Genomic DNA, 15,337 nt, shown 5'->3' with positions numbered 1-15,337 from the left:
AACTTGAGGACTTGGTCTATCTAACAGAAATGAAATAACTTTTTAAGAGAACTGGAGATGAATGCTCAGCAGTAACTGGTCTCTGTCCACATGAAGACAAAATGGCAGGGATCTTATATGGGCTTCAGACTAGGACAAGCAGTCATTGAGCAGTTAAGCAATGAGCAGCCTGTTATTAGCATGGGCCTGTTTCCTGTGTGTTTATCCATATTAAGTTCAAGCAGATTGCCATCATGGGATTAGAACCAGGGGTATTTTAAGGTGGGAGGGATTTTGATTTTAAGAATGCAGAAGACTTCTCTGCTAGAGGTAAGTTCCTGCTGTTCTGGCAAGGGGTAAGGTGGAGAGGTGGGGAGGTAAAGGAAAGGACTTCAGAGGAAGGAAGAAGTAGTGTGGACAGAAGCTGGGTCATTTGGAGCTGGGTTGGGCAAGCAATGAGCAAAGTCATGGCAGGAGCGATGATGCAAAGACAGAGATAACCCAATCCCATTTCCCAGAGTCCCCCATCCTGCATTCTCACATGCCAACTTGTCCCCCTCTGTCTCTGCGTTCCCCTGGTTCTTCTGAGGAGCATCGTCTCCTTTACCTGTTTGTATTTTCTGGAACCTTCCAGGCTTAGCTCGGGGTCACCTTTCACTGTAAGAATTTCTTTGTATTCCCATTGTTCTGAGGTTTAGTCTCTTTAACTCTTTGCAAACCAAGCATCTTGAGCGGCAGCACAGAGGCCAGCATCCCTTATCATTTGCACCTCTCCCTCCATCTAGTAGCTTATCTCAGCAGATGCTGCTGACAGAGGCAATGCTTTGTGCACTAATTATCTCATATGGAAATTCCTTGTCTCTTTCAATTAAATACCTTTGACAGAAACAGCAGAACAATGCAACCCCATTTATCCCAAAATATTCAGCGAAGTGCTAGGTAATCACAGTAGCCAAAATCTAATGACCACATGTCACGTGTTTGGCTCTGTCCTACACTTTCTGTAGGCAGTAACTCATTTAATTCCCATCATACTCCTAAGAGGTAGCCACTCAGTTTTGCAAACAAGGAAAGTGAGGCTTTCGGAGGGCCAGTCAGCTGCCGAAGGCCATAGTGAGTAGGAGGAGCAGAGTTCAGATACAGGCCGTCCTTACCCTTGCCACCTTTGCACACGTCCCTGCAGCCACTAAGACACTGAGAAACTGTATGTGAGCTATAGGACTTTCCACTTGAGGTCTCTCGAGGTTCCTTGCCCAAGAAGACATTGTTTTCCTAGTCTGACCATGTGGCCTACATGTGTGACCTTTTAGTCTAGTAGTCTATGTTAGGTAGTCTTTGAAAGGTCTTGATACAAATTTTCATCTTTTGAAAAGAATCCAGGACTTTTTTGAAAGTTTTGTTCAATGTATTTTGATCATATTCACCTCTACCCATTTCTCCCATATCTAAGTCTCCACTTCTCTCCCCACCTAACTTTGGGTCCCTTTCATTAAATCTTTTAGTTTAGGTACCTGTGTTTGTATATGGCACATGTGTACAGGTGCTGATAGAGGAGAGAAGAAGGTGTTGGATTCCCTGGAGTCAAGGGTGATTGTGAGTTGCCTGGCATGGGTTCTGGAAACCAAACTCAGGTCCTCTGGAAGATCAGCAAGTGCATTCAACTCTTTCCAACCCTTTCATCTGAAAGAGAGAAAAAGAATAGCTCTAAATCCAGCATGTGGGGCTAGAGGGATGGCTCAATGGACCAAGCACTTGCTGGGACAACATGGGGCTTGAGTTTGGATGCTGAACACTCATAGAATACCACGTGTGGCTGTTTGAGCCTGTGATCCCTATGCTGGCAGGGGTGGGGTGAGGGTGGTGACAGACACATCTTGAAGACTTGCTCTCAAGCTAGTGAGGCTGAAATGATGAGCTCCAGACTCAGTGAAAGACCCTGCCTTAAGAAAATAATATTGAAGAGCCACAAAAGAAGACACCTGAAACTCCCATCTGGCCTCTACATGTGTGTATATGGGATTGCACCTGCCTATGCCTAACCATGCACAATGAACATAATAAAACAAAATGCAGCACCCTTTGTGTGCAAAGCTCATGTTTAGCAGTGAGCCACAGTCATTTCCTGTTACTTAGACTTGATCTGAAAATTGAATAGAAAATTTTCATCCTTCTCAGGCTGCCTTTGGGCTTTCATAAAAGCTACAGGAAGCACTGAATCTGATCAGGGCTTCCAACCGGGTTCTTCCTCTTCTGAAGGTGAAGTGGAAACTGGGCAGGTATCCAAATGCTTTACCAAACCAGCTAATGCTACTAGAGACTCCCTAGAAACCATTAGGGCTCACAAAGCCCAGCGAACACGGGGAGACCTGGGCTGCTCATTAAAAGAGGAAACAGGAAGTCAGCCTCAAAGAACAAGCTCTTTGGATGAGGTGTTCATGTGACATACATGAATCATCCCCAAAGCGTGGGCACAAAGAGTGTCCTTTGCTTCTGGGCCTGTTATGTCCTTGCTGCACCCCATGTGGTGGCATGGTGTTTGTTAAGCCTGCCCTTTGTGAAGCTCCCTGGGTCTCCCCAGAAATGCAAGCCAGCAGCAGAGTGGATGGGCAAAAATCCCTTAGAGGGGCACGGAGGTGAGTTTTCTTCCCGTTGTCTACTTGTATGTTTACAAATGAGTAATGAGGTCAACTGGGGACAAGCACGTTTTATGCCACAGTTTGGACAGATGTGCAGAGCCTCTGGAAAGCACAGCTGCTTGGTCCAAGTGGCGGCTCTCGCCAAAAGTACTAAATGTTCAAAAGAGATGTGTCACCAGGGTGCTCAGAGGACCCCACTGGCGATCAGGAAATCCACGTGTAATGAGTCATTCCAACCATGTGGACACTTGAAGCAGCTTTCTCCAAGTACAACCACGCAGCATCTAAAGGCAGCTTAATAATTTACAAATACTTTATCATCACAGATGTCAATCTTCATTCTATTTTGTTGTTTGTAGGTATGTGTATATGTGTGCTTTGTATGTTCACATATGTGTTAGTGCTCCTGGACATGTAAGTGTACCTGTGTGTGCACAGATGCACACGTGTGCATATGCACAGGGGCACAGCAAGATTGGCTGTGATATCTACTTTGCTTCTGGTGACAGGGTCTCTCCCTGGTGTGTGCACAGATGCACATATGTTTATGTGCTATGTGCACAGAGGGCATAGCAAGATTGGCTGTGATATCTACTTTGCTTTTTGTGACAGGTCTCTCACTGGTCTTGGGCTCACTGACTTGGGAAGGCCGGCTGGCCACTGAGCTCTCAGGAATCCACCTGTCTCAGCCTCCCCAGAGCTGGACTTACAAGACCAGATCTGTCTTTTTTCATGAGTTCTGGGCTCAAACTCAGGTCCTCATGCTTGCAAGGCACACATGTTACTGACTGAGCTCTCACCTTGCCCATTTTTTAAAACCAGGCGTTATTCAGGTTTTCAACTTTGCACTAAGTATCAATGTGACTCTGTCCTTTTGCTAACAGGCATAGAGTAGGGAAGAGAGTTAAGTGTATGCAGCTCACAGCATAACCACGTGGGCTGGCTAACTGCTAAGTTCCTGAGCTACCACATTGGAGAGGCCAGGCAGCCTATCTCTGGTGCATTACAGTGCTGATGTTTCTACCCAAAAGGTAACAGCCATGGCAATGATGGTTGTAGGTGGGAGCTATTGTTGTTGTTGTTTGTACTGTTGTTATCACTACTATGATGCAGGATCATTTTTTTCTCATGGACTTTTGTACAGTTCTGTTGCTTTGCCCATACTAAAACTGGAAAATTGGCTTGTGAAGCATTCACATTCCCAATCTTTCTAGATGCTTCTAAATCACCTTGAAAGAAACAGGGCTGAATCACAGTCACCTGTAGTGTTTAACAAGCCCTTGTTTCCACCATGTCCTTCTGGTATTTGATGCTGTCAGGCATTTTGTATCTACTCCTTCAATGGAACAGTCTTGTTTTATGTTGGTCTGATCTGATCATACATAATACTAAACATTATTATATTTATGTACTTACATATTTACATTATATTACATTCATTTAGAGCAGGGAGAAAAATGTATGTACTTGTGTGGGTGTGTGTATACCACATCACTGGAGTTGAGGTTAGAAGGCACCGTGTGGGAGCCAGTTCTCTGCCTCTATTGTATAGGTCCTAGGGCTTGAACTCAGGATGTCAGGCTTGGTGACAAGCAGCTTCACCTGGCGAGCCATCTCACCAGCCCGCGCACATTTTTGTTTTCAATTCATGCTCTCCTGTCTCTGAAATGTCTTCATCTGCTCTGCCAGGTTTCTGTTAGGTAGTTTGTCTTATTCTCATCTAATTCTGGATATCAGTTCCAAGTTACACACATAGAGATTAGGATTAGTACGTCCCAACCCGAGCTTTGTTTCCATAATCTCTATTGTTTTTTTTTTTTTTTACATCAATTCTGCTAGTGCAGTGACATTTCAACACAGCACATGTTGTGTCATGTTTGATTTGTCCTTGCTCACGCCAGGTCATCCTGGCTCCCTTACATCTCCTGTGATAAAAGACAAATCTGGCATTGATATCATTGTCTTTCTTAGGATTTATTAATGCATAGTGTAAGACAGAAATGCAACTTTTATTTCCTATATGGCTAGAAGTTGTGTCTGTGCTATCAACACTCTAGACACTCTAGACTCTGACCTGCAATGTCATTTTTACATGTCTGTCTTCCTGTTTGGGGACCTCTATTTCTGCACTCTATGCTTGCCCATTGAGCTATGTGCTCATCTCTCTGTTGACAAGTCACCACACCATTAATTTACCTTACTATAGCTGGTTGGCACCGGGAAGGCAATGGCAGACCTTACCTTCTTTCCCCAGACTGTGCTGCCTGCTCTCTTGGCCCTCAGAGATATTTGAATGTGCCTGTAAAGCTCTACATTGTCCCCTGGGGTTTTGACCAACTATCTTTGCATTTGTAGATTAATTTGCTGTCGCATGGCTTATGTGGAATACTTAGTTTCTCAGCACAGGCATGTGGTATAACTTAGAATTAATTTGTACCACCTTCAAAAATATTTATTTTATTTTTGTTGTATGAATGTGTCTGTGTGAGTTTCCACCGTGTGTGTGTAGGTACCTAAGGAGGTCAGAAGAAGGCATTGGATTCTTCTGGAGCTGGACTTCTAGGAAGCTATGAGCTGCCCAGTATGGGTGTTGGGAACCAAACTGAGGTCTTCTGCAGGAACAGTACACACTCTTAACCCTGGAGCCATCTCTCCCGCCCTCTTACCATCTGTTATGCATGTCAGTGTTCTGCCTATTCTCCAAATCAATCATTACATATTGAAGTTAGTACAAATTGCTTGACAGTGTGTACTGATATTGTTAATAAGACTGTTAAGTCCATTTTATTTGGGAATGATTGCTTATTATACACAGGATGTATCAGTTATTTCCCAAATTTAATCATCTAAGGGCATACAAGCTACAGATTACATTAAGTGATTCTTCATAATCTATGACAATGGCAAGTTTTTGTCTTTAACTTTTTAGCCCTATGTGAAACAGTTTTATGTTGATGTATTCTTTAGTTAGGATTTCAACATGTTTGATAGTATATTTTTAAACACCATTAATTGGGTATAAATTTATATGCCTATGTTCATAACTGAGATGGATCTATAATTTTATTTTCATATTTATCAAGGGTGCGAAATCTCTATAGAATAAGTTGTAAACTTTCCTATATTTTTTCTTTCTCAAACTTCATTTATTTTTAGATTTTTAAAAATAAAAGCTATAAATGCATGCTCTTTCAGGAATAATATAGTTTCCCTTAAGTGTATTAGCACCGCCCAAACAAGCCCACTAAGCCCCTTCATCCAAAGCATCCTCTCCCCAGGGACAAGACCTCTCCATGACTAGACATATATTCCAAGATTACCAGAAAAGACTCCTGTGTTGCTCTCAGATTTTCAGATCTAGTGATGCATTGATTTCCTGCCACATGGGGGAAGGATTTATTTTTCTTTCCTTCTCTTGCTCTTGCACAACATGAGAACTTCTTTCTAGTTCCCCAGTGTCCTGGTATAGTGGTTCGAACATGGCTTAGAGTGGTCATGTTGGCATTTTTCTTTAGAGACTGTATAAGTGGTATTCAAAACAGATGTCATATTTCCCTTTTTGGTTTTACTTTAAGAAAATAATAATGGTGGTTGCTTTTGTTTTATTGCTTGCTTAGCATTGGTGTTTCATCACTAATTCAACCCCCAGTGGAACGCCTCATCAATTCTCTACAAGCTTTCTTTCAGAGCAGTTGGATGTAGTTGTTATTCTGCCAGTTTTAGCACAGAAAAACGCTCTCCGGGAGAACTCTGCACTTTTACAAAGGAGGCATCTCTGTTTGCTACAGATGGTGTGGGGGATGCCCGACTTTCTAGGTTTCCTTAATCATCATCTTGGGGGCCCCTCTGTTCCTTCCCTGTGCTACAGTTTCCTCTCTTCTGGCGTCTCCACTTTCTTGGGTAGATAAAGGTTTCACTATACTGCATAACCAAGAATACCTCTTGGATCAGTCTGCAGCTCTAGGTTAGAAACCTCTGCTTTAGAACTGAAGGAAGGTGCTTCTCAATTGTCTGCCACTTTACAGTATTCACCCTGAGAACTCAGAAGCTACTCTCATTCCTCTTCCTTCTAATATGACCCCTCCCAGTCTCTTCTTGAAGTTTGTGCCTGACTTACTGAGCTGAGCATTCTGTCATCTTGCATTAACGTTTCTTTACGAATTTAGTCATATTTTTTTCTGGGTGTTTGATATGTTTTTTTTTTTTTTGTTTTTTTTTGTTTGTTTTTTTGTTTTTTTTTCAGTCTGGAAACTAAAGAGTCATCAACTCTGGGGAATTTTCTTGCATTATGTCATTGGTGACTTCTTTTGATATAACTTCTATTCTAGAGTTTTCATATATGTTGGTTCTTTGGGATGAACTGCCCAGTTTTCTCTCTCTCTCTCTGTCTCTCTCTCTCTATTAATCTTTTTCTTTTTTTTACTTATCTTTGAAAACTTCCATGAATTATTTTGTTTCTTCTATTCAACTTTTCAGGTGTAGAGAGCGGGTGAAGGTGAATATTGTTCTATGCTCTTTTTTAATAGCACACTAATCTTGTTGCATGATTGTGGTACCTTCTAATTTCTCTGAAAAGTTCTATCATCTCTGTGTTCTCCAAATTCCTGTTTAACCATTTTAGAGATTTTCTGTAGATCTCTAATACCTTAACTGACACTTTGTTTTTTAAGTTCCCATCTATCTTCTTGGGTAGTTCAGAATTGTAATTTTCTTTCAGTCTATCATCCTGCATTGTTTTGTTTTGTTTTTCTATTTTGTTTTGTTTTTTTCTATCATTCTGAGAGAGAGGCAGGGTTAGAGAGACAGGACTACTCAGCACTGAATACACAGGGGTTTCCTCAATTGCCTCATTAGCAGGACAGCTACTCCTCAGATGGGCTCCCTCCCCCCATGAAACTTGACACTCTCTAGCCTGTACTGGGGGTGAGGAGAGGGAGTAACTCTATTGAATGCAAAAAGGGATCTAGAAGTTGCTAACACTTCCAGCTCAATGTCTGTCCATCCCAACCTCCTGGGGAAACAAATCTGGACAATTCCTGAGTCTTTCAGAGATCCTGTGGAATCAAATTGGCAGTTTTTTTTCCATGTTTACAATTGCTTTCCTTGGATCGGCTAAGCTCTTTATAACTGGCCCACATATTCTCCATCCCCCAGAATCCTTCTGCTCTGTCATAATTCTTGCAGTTGCCCTCAGTTTACCCCTACTACCAACTCTACTTCGTTTTGATTAGTCCTTTCTTGGAGAACCTCTACATTTATCTGCATTTAATTTTTAATGAGTTTAAAGTTATATTCAAGCTGCTTAGCGTGCAACATGACAGATTTTTATTCTAATTTTATTATAAGTCCCTACAGTCCATTTCTATCCCTTGTATCATTTGCCATAATATACTTCATTTTCCTTGGTGCCCACGAGAAAGCATTAACTCTTCTTTAAATGGCATGTCTGCTGTGTTCTCACCAGCTGCTGCCTGGGATTTCTGTGGCATGCATCACTTGTTTTGCCCTGATCACTAATATGTTGTAAGCAGCTGGCTGGCCAGTTGGATAGTTACTGACCTACAATGATAATGGTACTGAGTGAGAAGGATATGTCTTCATTCTAAAATGGTGTGTCCCCCAGATATATTTCAGGTAATTCTAGTGTCACCGCACATGGGACTTGATACGGTTGAACAAATGCGGCCAACAGTGGGTCTGCTAATTTACATAGGTTTCCTTAACATGATTACCCTGGGCTTTAAAAATGTTTCATGCATGGTTCAATCTGGTCCAGACATTTTGTCCATGCATTTTGTCCATAAAAGGCATGTTACTTGGTATGTAATGAACTTTGGAATGGGATGTTCTAAGGCTTTATTCTGTGGTTTTGTTAGGTTTCTGTTTGGGTATTTCCCCATTAGCTCTGCCTGTATTTAAAACTGAGTAAAATGTAGTCCCTGAGTTAGAAGAACTATGAAATGCTAAATGAATTTTTTGTTTTGTTTTTAATAGCAAGAGAAACAGCACCAAGGATAGCTTCTGTCTTTCACCAAGTTTCCCAACCGACTTCAGGACTCTCCGTGAACAACACAGAGTACCAGGAAATGTTTGTCTATTCCTGAATTTTGGGCTCAGGGGACACAGGTGAACTGGTGTCAGGGAGCACTGAGAGGGCCGAACTATTGCAGGGAGAGCCTAGAAGATCAAGTGTAAGAAGAGTTATGCTTGACAGACTGGCATCTTCAGCTTCTCCCAAGGAACTCCTGTCCTTATTCCTGAGATGTGAGATTGTAAGAGCTGAGACCTGGACTATGAGCAGCTGGGGACCAAGACTAGACAGCAGAAGGCTCCAGAGTGTGATTCACATAAATGGCTTTGGGACTGGTTAGTGTTGGACTGTGGTTAAGAAATCAATTGGTTGACTGGTTTTTATAACAGTAACTGAATCGGGTAATAAATACTTCATATGACTTAAAAACTGGAATGGCTCTATTTTTACAAAATAGACAAGGAAAGCTGAGTGAATTAAGAAAGGCAGACAAAGGACAGGAGCTATTGAAGAAACTCACTTGCTAGAACTTGGTGAAATATTTGGTTCCTCTGACACCTAACTCCCCACCTGTGCTTGTTTGGCATCCTCAGGGTGACAGCCTTCCCTGGGGTATACCAACTCATGTGTTCGCAAAGCACTGTCATCTACCAAGATGCTACTTACTATAAAGGGGTAGCAATCAAGACCAGGGATTCTCCATCCCATCAGAAGTCTATAATGATGTCATGGACCTCTGACATATGACCTTCTTCAACAGAAAGGCTGCCTACCTGAAAAGTCTAGTCACCTATGTGTGATGGTGTAACATGAGGGCCTGCTGGTTGGGGTTTCTGACCTGCCCAGTTCCCACAGCAGGCAAGTCCCAAAGAAAATCACACAGAGAGTCTACGTTAGGTTATAAACTTATTGACCCATTAGCTCAGGCTTCGTATTAGCTCTTGTAGCTTATATTGACCCATTATTCTTATCTATGTTAGCCACATGGCTCAGTACCTTTTACAGCAGGGCAGGTCATATCCTGCTTCTTTGGTGGTCTGGGCAGGACTGCCCAGGGAGCTTCCTGCTTCCCAGAATTCTCCTATTCTTATTGCCCCACCTCTACTTCCTGTCTGGTGTTCCTGCTTATACTTCCTGCCTGGCTACTGGGCCAATCAGTGTTTATTTAAAACATGATTGACAGAATACAGATAGCTTTCTCTTTATTTTTTATTCCAGAACGCCAGCCTATGGGATGGTTCTGCCCACATTCAGGGTGGGTTCTTCCACTTCAATTAACATAATCTGGAAACTCAAACTAGCCCCACAGATATGCCCAAAGTCTTGTACCCTGGGAGATCTTAGATCCTGAGAAGTTGATAATCAGTGTTAACTATTGAAATCACTTGCTTCCAGATTTCTGACACCTTCCACCGTTTTTGTAAATGTTGAATTTACTTTTAATTGTGTGCGTGTGCATGCACATGCACCCAGATTAAAGTTGGTCATAAACTGTTCAGATTGGGTGTTGAAAATCAAACTCAGGTCCTCTGCAAAAGTAGCAAGCATTCTTTACCACTAAGCCATCTCCTTAGTGCCCCACCTTCCCACCCTAAATTATTAGTTTGACAGGGTATACTGGAAAGAAAAGTATTGATCAGTTTGGTCTCATCAACTGAGAACATTTCTTTTTCAAGGGGAGGGAGATATCTTCTGGGTCACCATACATATACAACTGTACTTTGCTAACTAAAAGAACTCCTTCTCCCATGATTGCTCATTTTATGGGTTCACATCATTCTTACCACTTTTAAAAAGATAATGCAAAAATGATATGGCCCCAAACTCTACAGATGTTTTTATAAAGCTGTAAAATAAATACTCTAAGCCTCACTGTCCTGAACAACTCCCTTAAACAATAATCCCTATTCCTCTTCATTCAAACAATCTATATTTTAAGTAGTAATGTTGATGTATATGCACAATTCCACATTGTTTTTGTTTATACATTCTGAAAATTTCTTCCCTATAAGTTTTCTCAATGTGTGTGGCTACATGCTGTTCCATAAACTTGACACAACAGTCTTTTTGTTCCATTGATTTTGATGAGCATCAATCTACTCACCATCCCTGCACTGGCTGTACATACTTCAGGCCAATGCCATCGCATCTCTTCTTGTGCTGGGCTTTCAGAATGAGAAAAATGTCAAGAGGCACAAGAAGAAAGCATGAGAGACCAAGAATTTCAGATCAAAACACAACAAGCCAGGATTATGGGTTGAGGTCTGGTGTGGGACAATTCTGCATTCTGTCAATTATGTTTTAAATAAATGCTAATTGGCCAGTAGCCAGGCAGGAAGTATAGGCAGGAAAACTAGACAGGAAGTAGAGGCAGGGCAATGAGAACAGGAGTATTCTGGGAAGAAGGAAGTTCTTCAAGCAGTCCTGTCCAGATACCAATGAAGCAGGATGTAACCTGCCCCACTGAAAAAGGTACTGAGCCATGTTGCTAACATATACTAGAATAATGGGCTAATATAAATATAAGAGCTAATACAAAACCTGAGCTAATGGGCCAATCAGTTTATATCTAATGTTGACTTTTTGTGTGATTTTCTCTGGGACTAAATGGCTGGAGGACCAGGCAGGATAGAAACCCCAACAAGCAGTCCTCCATGTTACAGAGGTCTACAGGGTCAAAGGTTAAGGTGAAGGCTGAGAAGCAGGCAGGCAGGAATACATAGGGCTGAAAGGTCGAAACAGGGACCTGGGGTGCTCAGGTGCTACAAGAAAAACAACACTGTAGAAGGTGGGATACCCCCCCCCATAGGCTGCTTGCTTCCTGTCACATCACTCATCCTTCTTGATATGTTTGGGAGATGCGGGGGACACCAGAGACAGGGGAGTCTCATAAGTGTCAGGAGCCATGTCCCCCCAAAATTATTATAGGGATCACCACCGTGAGGAGTTTTGTAGAGGGCTCTACTTCCCAATTGTATTGAGAATTGTTTTATTGACAAAGCCTATCCCACACCCAAATTGTCTGTTAATAGAGAGCTGTCTGTTAGCGGAACCCGCCTCACACTCTAACTATCTAGAGAACTAGGTGTGTCAACTAGTGAACTCCTGAGCGAGGAATCGTAACCTGACCGATAGTAACCTCTTGGCCTACGTGACCGTCATGGACCACTTGGCAAGATCCCATGCCCCAGCCCCCAAAGCTCCTCATCCAGGGGCTATATAAGCTGCAACCATGACTCTAATAAACGGAGGCTTTGACAAAGTTGCCTAGCCTCCTTCCTCTCACCAGCCCATGTCTTTCAGGTGGTACCTCTCCGTGACCCTGGAATAACTGACCAGCAAGGCGGGTTACAGACCCTAGACAGAGTAACCCGTCAAGGCGGTCTACACATAAGGGCCACATATGTCTGAGATGATTTGTGTATATTTTCTCTGTCCCTGACAACACTGTAATTACAGGCATGTATCCTAGAACACTAAATTTATGCCCTCTCAAGAGAACCTGTCCCATCCATAGTCCCTACTGAATGGGGAACATGCAGAAACACGCTCTCTGTGATCAGTAGGCACCTGACTCCCGGGCAGCCTAAGGTTTACAAAAACCAAGCAGGTCTGGCTAATTTCTCTTTGCAAAGTTTTGCCATCTAGAGACTAAGAGACCATGGGTGGAGTATAATAGACTCTGTATGACATAGCAGGATCTGCCAGCTGTGATGAGGAGTGAGGGGTGGAGCTAGAAGGCAATGGTGAAAGAGAAACAGAGCAGGCATCCTCACAGGAAGTCATTTCAGAAAATGAAGCCCTTCCACAGACACAGCTGTTCATCCCTCGCATGACCCACCTCTTCACTTTCTCCCAGGTTAGCTTACACACACCTTTTTAAAAAATTACATCTCTCTGCATTCCTCCTCCAAGAACAATCTGCATGGATCGCTCCTTTTTCCAATTAAAGGTTGCTGAAACAAGGATCCTCACAGTGAAATCTCAATAAATACCCAATTCCCCCGAGATGCATGTGAGAGGTTGCTTGGATGTCACATCTCCAACGCACAGGAGGTTTGGCAAGGAAAAGAAAACCAAGGAGTTCTTTACCTGCTTAGACAGGCAGACAATGAAAGCAATTAAGGAATGAGCTCCTGAATGGCTTTTGCCTTCAAGGTCAAGGCTTGACTCGCTGGAACTTTGGCAGAGGCATGCAGTCAGGGGAGAGAGAGAGAGAAATCATGCCTGGGATGACAGTCTTCTGAGCGGATGGTTAGTAAATCACATTCCTGATGTGAAATAATGACGCATTTTGGTGAGGAAAGATGTGGGTGAAATATTAGCCAAGTTAATCATGTAGGGTAGACTCCAGGAATCCACCGGTCACTGTCCACTCAATGTGAGAAAAGATCCTGACCGTGAGGAAAGGAACCATAAAAGCAATTTAGAGACTCCAGGTCAGCTGGGATCAAAGGAAGGAAAGACCGAGGTGACATTTATACTTACAAAAGTCTCTAAGGAAGGATCTATCACTTGCAAACGCTCTATGTATGGAGCCTGCATGGTCATTCAGAAGGAGAATGCTCACCCAAATCGGTATTATTGGGTAACCCACACTGTCACGATGAATTTCTTAATATATCCACAGCAATACCAACAGCAACCATGCAATAGAAAACACACAAAACTCAAACAGTTGTGTCTAAATACCAAGTCTTTGAAGATCAGCTTTGGTTGTGGGACACTCCTCGATTTGCCATTCAGTGTTGTTTCAGTGGGCCACGTGAGCCCTGCCCCTTAGGGTTGGCTGCTTTTCCCCAGCTAGCTTCTTCCTGTAAGTGGGATCGATCAGGATGGACCTGGGGTGACTTTGGAGAGATAGGGGCAGGTGTCCAAGATCTGGAGACGGTTAGAGACGACTACAGGGAAGCTGGCACCCAGTTCACAGACAGAAACCTTCCTGGTCTGGGGATGTTTCACAACATCCTGTGTTCTAAGGTGAATTCCACAGGCAGTCTTCAGGTGTTGTTTAGATACAGTCCTACTCACAGTTTCTCAGATCCTTATGAGGCATCTTTAACATCCAGTGTCTCACTCTGTCCACACAGTCACCTTGCAGGGCATGTGTGATTGCATCTACCAAATAGGTGAAGAAGTTGAAGTTCTAAGAGGTGAGTCCAATTGCCCAAGCTTGCACAACTTGCTAATGGTATGGCTGTGCTGCAAGTTATCAATGCAATACAGTGGTTATGCTCTTCCCAATCCAGGAGTGTTCTTCCTACCATCCCTCAACATTCTGCCCAGGATACAGGCCTGCTAACACTTCTCCAGAAGTAGGTGGAGGCAGTATTCGGTGCCTTCATCATGGTGTTTTCCAAGACTCAAATGTCATAACAGATGCACATCACCCATGCCTCCTGTTCAGCTGGCTCAGTGGGGCTGGAGTGCCCAGGTTGAGATACTACCATAGACTGTGGATGACACTCAGTAGAGCCAACCTCTAGCTGACACCAACACTTCCATATCACTCTTCCAATGAGGCATAGAATCTTTCCTGCGAACCTCAGTTCCTCCCCTCCTGGCACCAAATAGATAGTGGCCAGATCTGTGAAGCAGCCCCAAGTTGCTCTTAATGAAATAAAAGCCAGACTGGCATCCCTAATACTCTCCAGCTGTTTTCCAGTGTGTGCCATTAGGGTAATTGTGTCGGAGAAGAGAGCGTGGAAGCTATGACAGTCATCTAGCTGGGGTCATTGAAAACTGCAGACGGCACTTGATTAGGAGGGTAAGGAAATGAGAGGTGCAACTCAGGGGCAGAGGCAGCGGCAGTGCCGGAAGCAGGTGCGCTAGGGTCACTGTCTGGATACCATTCCTCTCCTAAGATGTGAGTGTGTGCTCTGAGTCATCCTTTTAGGAATTCATCGACATATGTGATCATGTGGTTTCCTAATGGTCCGTGTTCACTGACTACACAATCTAATGTAAGACTCTCCAAAGTAGAACTAAGGTATCTGGTGAACAATGGCAGCATAGAGAGGAACATCTGAGTATAATACAGAGACAGGAGTGTGACCACCAAAGGCACACAAGGGGTGGTATAGCTTGAGGGTGGGATATATTTGGTCATCAAATGAATGAAGAAAGAAGGAAGAAAGAACACTGAGATGAATGTGACCATGAGAATATTTCAGAGTAATCACGTAATTAAAAATACAAACAAAAACACTATTAAAAGAGTGCACACTACACTCTTGAACTCACAGCTTCAATCACTGATATATGATCTCTGCAGTATTTGTCCTGTCAGCACCCTGTCACCGGAAAGGAGGGACTCATGGGCTTCATCTCTCCCTAAGGATTTATATGCGGCAAACGGTGGATGTTAGAGGGGCGGAGTTTTCTTCAGTGGTGTAGCCAATGGTAAGGTCACACTGTAAACAAGCTTAACAGAAATCATTGGGTTATAATGTAAGTTATGAGGGCAGAAGGGTGACTGCCTGGGAAGAAAGAAGAGTAGGGGTGGGGGGAGGACAAGCGTGGGGGTGGGGGTAAACACTCTCAATATATGTACATGAATGCAAATGTCATAACAAAACACATCGATATGTGTAACTAACATATGCTAATTATGAGCACAAAAAGTAAATTACTCTATACACTTAGATCATACAAAGATGTCTCCCATAGCCTTTCCTAGCGCGTGTCACAT

This window comes from Chionomys nivalis, chromosome 4 (assembly GCF_950005125.1).
Source record: "Chionomys nivalis chromosome 4, mChiNiv1.1, whole genome shotgun sequence".
NCBI lineage: Eukaryota > Metazoa > Chordata > Mammalia > Rodentia > Cricetidae > Chionomys > Chionomys nivalis.
This window is presented reverse-complemented; position numbering follows the sequence as displayed.